This window comes from Ixodes scapularis, unplaced genomic scaffold (genome assembly GCF_016920785.2).
Source record: "Ixodes scapularis isolate PalLabHiFi unplaced genomic scaffold, ASM1692078v2 PGA_scaffold4__175_contigs__length_147842914, whole genome shotgun sequence".
Taxonomy (NCBI): domain Eukaryota; kingdom Metazoa; phylum Arthropoda; class Arachnida; order Ixodida; family Ixodidae; genus Ixodes; species Ixodes scapularis.
In genome coordinates, this window is record NW_024609879.1 from 39,460,305 (window position 1) to 39,470,123 (window position 9,819).

Consider the following 9,819-nt stretch of genomic DNA (forward strand, 5'->3'; position numbering starts at 1 on the left):
AACATCATTATCAGAGTGTGTGTGATGAAGGAAAAGAAAGCTTCAATGAATACACTTTATAGAGAGCGCTGGCTACCGCCCAATTTGAAAGATCCGTTTTTAGGCTTTTTTTACTCCATTTGTTCGCGCTGAACAAACATGGCACCCAAGGTAAACACAAAGCAGTGGCTGTGTATTGGGCGGCAAGTTCGTAGCATAGAGCACTGGCATAGAGTTGTGGGTCCTAGTTTTCGAGAGAGATGTGCTTGTGGTGTGGCGGAGCGTTATCCCGATCGTCTTGATACCAAGGAAATCGGGTTAGGTCAAGACATGGTGCACCGGCGGTAAACGGGAGGCTCCAGGTACGAGATTGCACGTGTTTGTTTTGGGAGTAAAGCTATACGCACTCCGGAGTGCGCTTCGCGCGGAAATGGCTATACGCACTCCTCCGAGAGATCATGCCGCTCGGGCCACCCTTTTCGAACGGCGCGTGAATCACTGGGGCGCTCGTTAACCCAGCCCCCCGCCTGCGTTCACGCCGCTTCGCGGCGACAGTATCGGCTGCTAATTACAAAGCGTAACCAGTACACGCCGCTTCGCGGCGTCCAGCCGGCAATCCAAGCCCCGCTGTCCCCGATCGCACCTCCGGAAAGGGAGTCCGATACCATTTAGTTCTGCAAAGTTTCTCGACAACATTCGATTTTTTTTTTTTCTACTGTTCATCGCAAAAAAGGAAATGTCGTAAATATCGTCAAATGCCTCGACAAAACAAAATGTTTCAGAAGAAAAAAAAAAAAAAAAAGTAGGCTCACCGCGGATCGAACCCGCGTCCACTTGCGTATGAAGCGAACACCCTAACCCCTATGCCACCACACCGCTTAGGAAACTCGTTGTGTCCACTCTTTTTATACGGCAAAAGCGGAGTGCGTATAGCCATTTCCGTCCGAAGCGCACTCCGGGGTGCGTATAGCTTTACTCTTGTTTTGGGCTGCAGTTTTGGCACTGCAGCCCAACATTACCGTTGGGCTTGTGGACGAATGTTAAATGACGGGTGTTGCAAAACGAAGCTCGTAGCTTTGGATGGAGTCTCCGCTGTGTGAGCAATGAGCGGTTTGAATGCGCAGCTTTATTGAGAAGAGACCGATTGGCGATCGTGACCTCTAGTGTTATCCTATGTGCAAGTATAGAATAGGTACTCGTTTTTAAAATTTCACCTTGATTGCACGGAAGTTGCGCACGCGTCTGGTCTTTTCATTTCCAATCTCCTTCGTCGTAGCGTCTTCTCTTCACACGCAGCTGCTACTGCAACTGCGATGCGCCCCGTTCTGTCGTCCTCATTTAAAACACCCTTCCTGCCTTCTCGTGGCTCAAAACAGTATTTCGACTTGTTAGTCGAGATTGTGGTCAAGAAGAAGCGATATTGATTAAACTCAACGATTTAATTTGGATCAACACGGATTACAAATTGCAGTCGACATGACGTGCGCGAGTCTTCTCGCGATCGGAAAAGACAAGTGCCGAAAGACTAGGACAAGGTAAGAAGACGACGACACAAGGCGCCTTGTCCTAGTCTTTAGGCGCTTGTCTTTTCCCATTATGAACCAACTGGCCCAACTCACCATTTTGTTGCTTCTCGCGATCCTCCTTCTCCTTTCCACCCGTGGCGCTAGCTCTCCGTCGGTGTGGAGCTTTCTCCGCCCCTCCACAGATGGCGCCAGGTGTCCGTTGAGTGGAGCTCTCCACTAACACGCCCGCACTCAAAATACTGCGTCCTCGCAGTCTGTCACAAAGTCTGTGAGCCATGCGGGGCGTCTACGCTGCCTCTGTGAAAATCTTGTTGGAAAGTTCGGTGCTGTCTCGGTCAAAGTAACGTTGGGCTCGGCCATGGTCACTCTGTACCATCGTCGTGAGCGTCGCAAGCTCCGGGCTTGACTCGTTTTTCGTCATCGATGAGGTGCTTGTTTGCAGCGTACCTCGTAGGGGCGTTCGCAGTGGATCGTCGCTGTCTTTCTCGTCGTAAACCAGCGTCGAGTGTTTCGTTTCTTTGTCTCGGTCAGTCATGCCGATAGTCGCTCGTCGCGTTGCGTTCCGTTTTGCCGTGGATGGGGACGCCGCTGACTGACGCCGTGGAGGTCGGGAAACGGATCCGAGAGTATGTGTTCCTCGCCATCCCCAGTCGTTGACCAGCCGGTGTCCTCAGTCTGTTATGTACGGCAGTACGGTCGTTGCTTGTTGCGTTTCTTCGCTGGTGTCGCTGGTGCACGTGTTGACAGCTCACCACACTTTCGGTGCCGGTTGCGGCATGCGGTGGTGCTTTTCGGCTTGATGTCGACTTGGGCGTCGTTTGAGCGTTCTCGCTGTTATGTCAGTCGATGACATAACTGTTGCAGTGACTTGGTGCGTTGTATCGTGATGCCGTCGTCAGGTCGTCCGTGGGCCGCCTGCTCGTGTTTCTTTTCAGGCAGTCGTCGGTCGCTTCATACCAAATTTTCGCTGCTTGCCCGTCCGCGTGGTCTTCGTTAGTGAGTCCTCGTCGCCATGTTAGTTGAGACTGTGGTCAAGAAGAAGTGATATTGATTAAACTCAACGATTTAATTCGGATTAACACGGATTACAAATTGCAGTCGACATGACGTGCGCGAGTCTTCTTGCGATCCTCCTTCTCCTCTCCACCCGTGGCGCTAGCTCTCCGTCGGTGTGGAGCTTTCTCCGCCCCTCCACAGATGGCGCCAGGTGTCCGTTGAGGGGAGCTCTCCGCTAACAGACTACCCAACCACAAACCAGACTGGCTAGTGGTTTCAGAGGGCTAAGTTAACACGGATTTATACACCAACTCATGTTTACAAACAAACCGGAGTGCCCCTAGCGAACGCCGCCCACGCCGGGCATGCGCGATGGGGGTGTGGGCAAGAAGGTCGCCGTTGCCCATAACTAGGGTGACCACCCGTCCCGTGACTCGCGGGACTGTCCCGCGTTGAGGGCTCGTGTCCCGCGTCCCGCAAGAAATTCCCAAATCTTCAAAATGTCCTGCATTTCATACTGTCGTAACATTCACTCTGCAACTTCTGGTACTCTCGAACAACGGGACGCGGGGAAGCGCGGAGGTCGCTGGTAGTCGGGTGAATCACAGTGGTACGCCATTTTCTATCCAAGCATTGCGGGAAGCGACCGTCGTTCTTGCAGTAGAACCAATGCGCATGCTCCGTTATGCCTCTCCACTTGGTGGCAAAATATTGTAAGAAGAACGGCGCCACTGGCATCCTCTAGGGGCGCTACAGCTTGTTTGTAAACATGAGTGTGTTCACAGGGTGGTTCCCGTTTCGACCCATTCCCAATACAACCTTCCCGTTTCGACCCGGCTCAAAACGACCTTCTTGTTTCATCCTTTCCCATTTCGCCCTATCCCGAAAGAACCTTCCCGCTTCAGCCATCGTTCGTTATCAGTTGGGTCGGTTCGTTTGTGTTGTTCGTTAACAATTGACTAGGTTCAAGTGTCCAGTGTCTGTTCTCCTTGCTTTCCTTACTTATCCCTCTCCTGACACAACCCCGTAAAATAAACGCTGTCAGGGAGGGCTCACCCAAACATTTACAGCTTCATCAACCTCAACAAACGGGATGAGGCCTTGACACGGATATCTCTGAAGCAGCTTGCAAATGGTGGTGCCCGGTGCGGACCAGGTGACAGCCGCGAACTATCACAATTGGAGTGTCGCCTTTCTGATGACGCGATTTTCCTGCTCGACTTTCTCAACCAAGGCGATAGCATTTTGTAGTTTATGATTTTTTCCTGTGTACACGACGGTTTTGTGTTTTAACTCGCAAGATAGTGAAGTCGCAATCATACGCCCGTCAACCTGTCTGATTTATCACTCTTCAAAATATCCCGTTCACTATAAGGAAGTTTTAGAATAACGTACGCAAGCGCTTTGGGTAACCTAAAAATAGCGTCCTGATATAAAACCTTCGGCAACGCTAATTTTTGCTTACTCAAAGTGCTTGCCAGCGTTATTATAAGACTTCATTGGGAAGTTTTCGTAGACCGCGTTTCCCCTTCCGCTAAGCCCTCCCCAACGAAGAAGCCGCTACTGCGCCTGCGCACCGATGGTCTTGACTGTAGAGTTCTGGGTATCGTAGCGGGTTGCGGAGAGCGTCGCGCGATGGCCAAAACGGTCTACGAAAGCTCCCTATTATTGAACTGAGCTCGACACTGTTAGCGCGAACAAGCGATTGTATGTTTTTGCTGTTTGTCTAAAAAAGAAATCAAAAGACTGCCATCAATATTATTACTGTGTTTGAAAGTGCTCATCTGGGCCACTAACCTACGCGGTACGATTTGGTACCCTCTAATACTGTTTTGAAGGAAAATTAGAAAAATCATTAACATCGTGTTCGTTTTAACATTGTCGCGCAGTGTATATAGTCCGTTTCTTAGTTACACATTTTGGGGACCATCTTGAAATAAACATTTTGAGTGGTTCAAGTAGAAATATATTTAATTGAAGCTTGTCTGAACGTGTTGCATATTTTAAAAATACGTTAACACGCAAAAATATTTCACAACATAACTGAATAGCTCGCCTGCACCTTTGCAATAATTGCATTAACGTGATTTCGGGACATATTCTGAAGAAGGAAAACTGCGCAAACAAGGGTTAGAACGATGGACAGTTTTCGCGAAGAGATTGAGATGTGCGGGGCTTTATAACAACGGGTTCAAATGGGAAGAGTTCAAACGTAAAGGATGTTTCGACGACGGGTTCAACTATGAAGGGCGTTTCGAGAATGGGTTGAATTGGGACAGGTTGAAACGGGAAGGCCGTTTCGGGAATGGGTCAAAACGGGACGGGTTCAAATGGGAAGTTCGTTTTGGGAATGGGTTGAAACCTGACGGGTTAAAACGGGAATGGGTAGTTTCGGCCTATACCCGGTTCACACGCTTCCCATTAATACACACGCGATGAAATGCCCATGACGAGTTTCGATCATTTGATAGTGTTGACGAATTGTGTGTCCATGAAACGTGTGTCCATGACACTTGTGTCCACAAAACGTGTATACACATAAAGCTGTCCATGATATGTGTTTCCACGAAATTTCGGGAGAATAAGAAAGTTAGTGTTCGCTTCAAAATTAACTGCAGTATTCATACTTTTCGAAGTGTTGATTGCGACGGATTAGACCCCTTAAGTGCGCTTTTCCTCAAGCACCGATGCACTGTGGAGAAGTAATACCTGTGGAGCTGACACCCCGATCTCGTGACTCGCTTCGTCGCAGTGCAGCCACGCACTTAGACGAAAAACACACCTTCAGAGTCGAATAACGCATGTGCGCACCTGGTGTAATAAAAAAAAAAAAAAAAGAAAACATGATTGGTGATATTTATGTCACAGTAAAATTTTCAAAATTTAACTCTGGCTTTTATGCAAGAGTGTATGTTATGCAGCGATGTTTTAACAGCCTGTGTTCATTACTTGTGCTTGTGTTAATTCAGAATTGAATAAAATATTTTTATATAGCAAGAAGATTTATAATTCCCCTCAATTAAGTATGGTGTGGCTTCCTTACGTGTTTAACTTTATGTCAAATCTGTCATTTACTTGCCATCCCAATGTAGGCATTGGACTCTCTGAGGCCACAGTCTATAAATATAGCTAGATCAAATTTAACGGAGCTCATAAGTGGGCGATCAGAAGCTTAAAAACGACCTTTGTGAGTTCGGCTGAATTTTTGTTTAAGCATGGTGTAACAGTAGTGAAAGGCATGAATAAGGGCGCAGCAACTATTTAATATTCAATTCAAAACTATTCGGCCAAAACCACAATTCAGTTTGAATTTGCTTCAGTCCCAAAACCCACTGTTTGTGCATGCCTAGCCAAGAGTTATTGGTTTTTGTGCGAACGGTGCTCACATTGATCTCATGAATAAGTAGTGCTACTTGGTGTGGTCAGTTAAAGTAGCTGTGTGCTCCGCTTAGGCGCTCTACGAACAGTAGCAGGTTTAATACGACTGAGGACAGCGTGGGACGCCTTCAACACGAAAGTGCCCTTTTGATGTTGAACTTGTGACAATTACCTCACCGTGATACAAGCCCTACAAAATAGCCAAACACATCTTTTTTATGTCAAACACAAACCGAAGATGCCATCGGTATTCCTAAAAAGGGATTGAAACATCTGAAAAAAGAAAAAAATGGCGTATGATTGTTTAATAAATAAATAAATATCTGTAGTAGCCAAGCCCCCTGTAGGTGTGCTACCTTAAATAGTCTCCACACACTCCAACAACTGAAGCTTTTTTTCACAGGCTCGCTTTTAAAGGGATTGTATAAAAAGTTTTTGACATGAAAGCTCAAAAGTGTCTGCTCCCAAACATGGGAATCTGCTCTAAAACCCGTTGTTCCCTGCTACAAGAGCTGCTCCGAATCATAATTTTTCAGTTCCACCACTGCTTTCAAACCTCCATCTCGTATTTGCGAGACAACCACTCGTTTTGTCAGCATGCTTGATTCACAGTATTTTTATTTTTTGCTGGCGATATTTCTTGTTCTCCACTGTCTTTTCACCAACCACTTTCTACTTAACTTCAGGACACTGTGAAAGGCTCTGCACTTGGAATGGTCAACGGGGACTGTCTTGTGTCAAGGACATCTGCCTGAAAGCATTGGGTGTTTGATATGCCGAGGAGAATCTGGCTGAAGAAAATATATGGCCCTCTCAAGTGGATTCAGCTCGTCCGACAAGGTAAGCAACGTCTAGGGGCTGTGGCCGTTGCCAGTTCCTGTCTTACTTTGTGGAGATAATAGAAATACACCAACTACAGCATGAAAATATAGGCCGAAAGTTTAATCCTGCTGCAGCGATATTTATGGGACATCCGAAAATGTTAGTCACTGTAGGAACTTTTTGTCATGAAATCGCCAAACAGCCACGAAAGATTACTTGTGGTGGTGCATGAACGAGCTTGAATTCTAGAAATCAGTCAATGTGCACTGTTCACATTTTCTGAAAGAAGTGGCATGAAGTGATCCTCTCAATCAGACGGCAACTGTATCTCGACGTCGTCGTCATGGAAACCGGCAAAAGTTCTGATAATTTCTGAAGCGTCTGTTGCCTGAGACGTGACTGCTGTAGTAGGAGAAACCTCAAATCCGTTATCCTGATCATTTGAAGAATAGCCATTATTAATAATTTGAATGATATGTTAATCGGTCATCTCTATGAACGGTCACATTTTTCTCAGCATTATTGTTGGGGGCCTAGATGCCATCTGGCACAGCTACAACAATCTGCAGAAGGTGATGCAAATCCATCGCTGCCTCCAGCCGAGCTTGTTTTGAAGTTATCAATGCATGACAAACAGGCATAGTTCAGTGCCTTGGAATCTTTTTAGTCCATGCTTTAGGTACCACATGTACACGGCCGTTGAGGTCTTCATGCCCTGGCTGCTTCGACTTCTTGTGTTGCGCGGATGTCCTTGTATCAAGTGCTGTCACGATGCCCTCTTTCAATTTTAAAGGGACCCTGCAAGGACTTTTTTCCTGGTTTTAATTTGCACCGAACCTGAGCGCACTGAACGTAGTAACTTAGTGAAACTTTTCTTTTCTCGAAATTTGGTTTATTTTAAAAGTTATAGGCAAATTAAAATTACAAAAACAAGCAAAAAATAACCTCCCTCATGACGTCCTTGGTTGCTCGAGTGGCCGTAAGCTAGAGGAGGGGTAGTGGGCTTATCGTGAGCGCTCACGGCTGCTGCACTCTGTGTCGACGGCGCGAGAGGGCGCCACTAAAGCATGTTCTGGATAGGCTGTATGCAGCGGGCTGCCAGAGCGGCTCTCCTTGCATTTGCTGCGCGATTAAACACTAATTTGGCATGACATTTCATTGGCCACAAACAACAGCAAATACGGGGTAAAAGTCAGTTCAGAGGGGGAGCCACTTCGCACTGCCATACCGCGAAACGCCCAAACCGCAAGACAAAGCTTCTCGCCGAAGGCCTTCGGAACGCTCGGAGCTGGTCGGATCCTCCTGTCCATACGACCGCAGCGCCGCCGTGTACATCCGGGACCTCTTCGTGTCGGCGCCTGATCCCATACTCCTTTCTTGTATGCGTCGCCTTTTCCACAGCTTGGTGGCAGGTATGTCGACGGGTCATTTGTTGTTTCCGTACTTTATAAACTGCATTTGTTCCTTTTCTGACCTAAAATACTGAATAAAAACTATTTTTATACATAATTGAAACGGTTCGTGCCACCTATATTTTGTATTTCGACTAAAAAGAGGCTTTTAGCGGCACTGACCAGTAGTAAGCCCAGGATCAGAGACTTCAAATATTGCGCGCGTTTGGTACCGCGGGTCGCCCTCGTCGGTGGAGGAGGTTTCTGCGTCGTCCGGTTAAAATATGTTACACTGATATTTAGTTACTCTCTCCGTGCCCGCTGGCTTGCCCGAACTTCAAGAGACGTGGAAACTGCGAAAAAGGTAGACGCTTAAATATGATTGCAGGGCCCCTTTAGGATTGTGGGCAACGAACTAGCTGAGATTTACATGTAAAAAGCAACGCTCTTTCTAACAATAATAGGGATTTCGACGTTTTAAGGCCTTGTCGTTGTCTCTCATAGTGCCCAGTGCTCTCGTCGTCTTTTAAAATGGCCATTGTTTCTTAGCATTTGTTGCTGATGATATATCGCTTAACGCGCCCCGTATGACGCGTCATAAACCCGATGCGTAGGCACTTGGAAATGTCGCAGCTGACCGATTGATGTTATCTTTGGTGTTTTGAATGTGTTTTGTTTTGTTTTAAATGGATTTTAAGTAGCCGAGATTCCAAAAGATGCAACATCTGCTTTTTTTTTTTTCAACTTGCTGCTTTGAGGGATACTACATGTTTTGTCAAAGAAAAAAGATGCTTTTGCCTCTTGCACGGTGTGACCATGCTGTTGTTGCATTTGCCGGCAATTTCTCGTTTGCTGTCACGCTTGAGGCAAAACATCTAGATGGCACTTCACTGTATCCACTCCACATAAACTCGTGTAAGGTTGCACATATCTTTTTTTCAAATTTGAGGGTCGATAGGAGCATTGAAGACTGGAACTATATTCAGTACAACACACTACAGTAAGATACCGAGGTAGCGCCCACCCCGCAAAATTGGGTTCATCTAGACATGGGCTGTTGTCCAATCAAATCAAGCGCTTAACATGTAATATGCGGAATACCCAAGGAGATTTGCGGTCGAGTGCCAAACTCGCCAATTCTGAACGCCATTCTGTTGAAGGACCGTGTCATCGCCTGGATTCCAAGGCAGACCACCACGTGCTGCTTCACTATTGGAAACCATCGGGTACACTAGCGACACCGGATCATCAATCCTTCAAAAAGGCCTGCCCACGTCCAGTCAAGCGGGATTTGTGGTCAAGTGTTGAACTCTACCTCTGAACATCATTCCGTTTTAGGTGAGTTGTATAGCCTCATTGCTGTTAATTTTTTTTTCTTCAACTGCAAATTCCACATTGCAACTGTTTTTCAGCTTTTTATTGCTATCTTTGCATACTGTGTCAACAATGGGTGTGGATTTCTGTATGGTTATAGAGCACGGGTTGGTATATCCTGCCTGAAAAATACGGTCTGGAAAAGGAAACAGCCCTGGAAGTTGGAAAGTAGTTCCTCGTTTTTTGCGCAAAGTACTCCCAAGATCTCACATTTTGCCAGTAATACTTTGCATCGCACAGCTGCTTATGTGTTGTGGTGACATTGAGGCCAACCCTGGGCCTGATGATATCAAACTTGACCAAATAGTACTTCAGAAGCTAAACACTGTTATCCCTGACAATCCAAGGCATCA

At 46.7% G+C, this 9,819-nt stretch overlaps 1 long non-coding RNA gene across 1 annotated transcript; it reads left to right on the forward strand.

Annotated features, from left to right (window-relative positions):
• The first annotated feature begins 241 nt into the window (after nucleotides 1-241).
• On the forward strand, nucleotides 242-9,425 carry LOC121837708. Its single transcript, XR_006078312.1, has 3 exons — nucleotides 242-341; nucleotides 6,566-6,719; nucleotides 9,253-9,425. It is a non-coding gene; the product is annotated as an uncharacterized LOC121837708 (long non-coding RNA).
• Nucleotides 9,426-9,819: the final 394 nt, after the last annotated feature.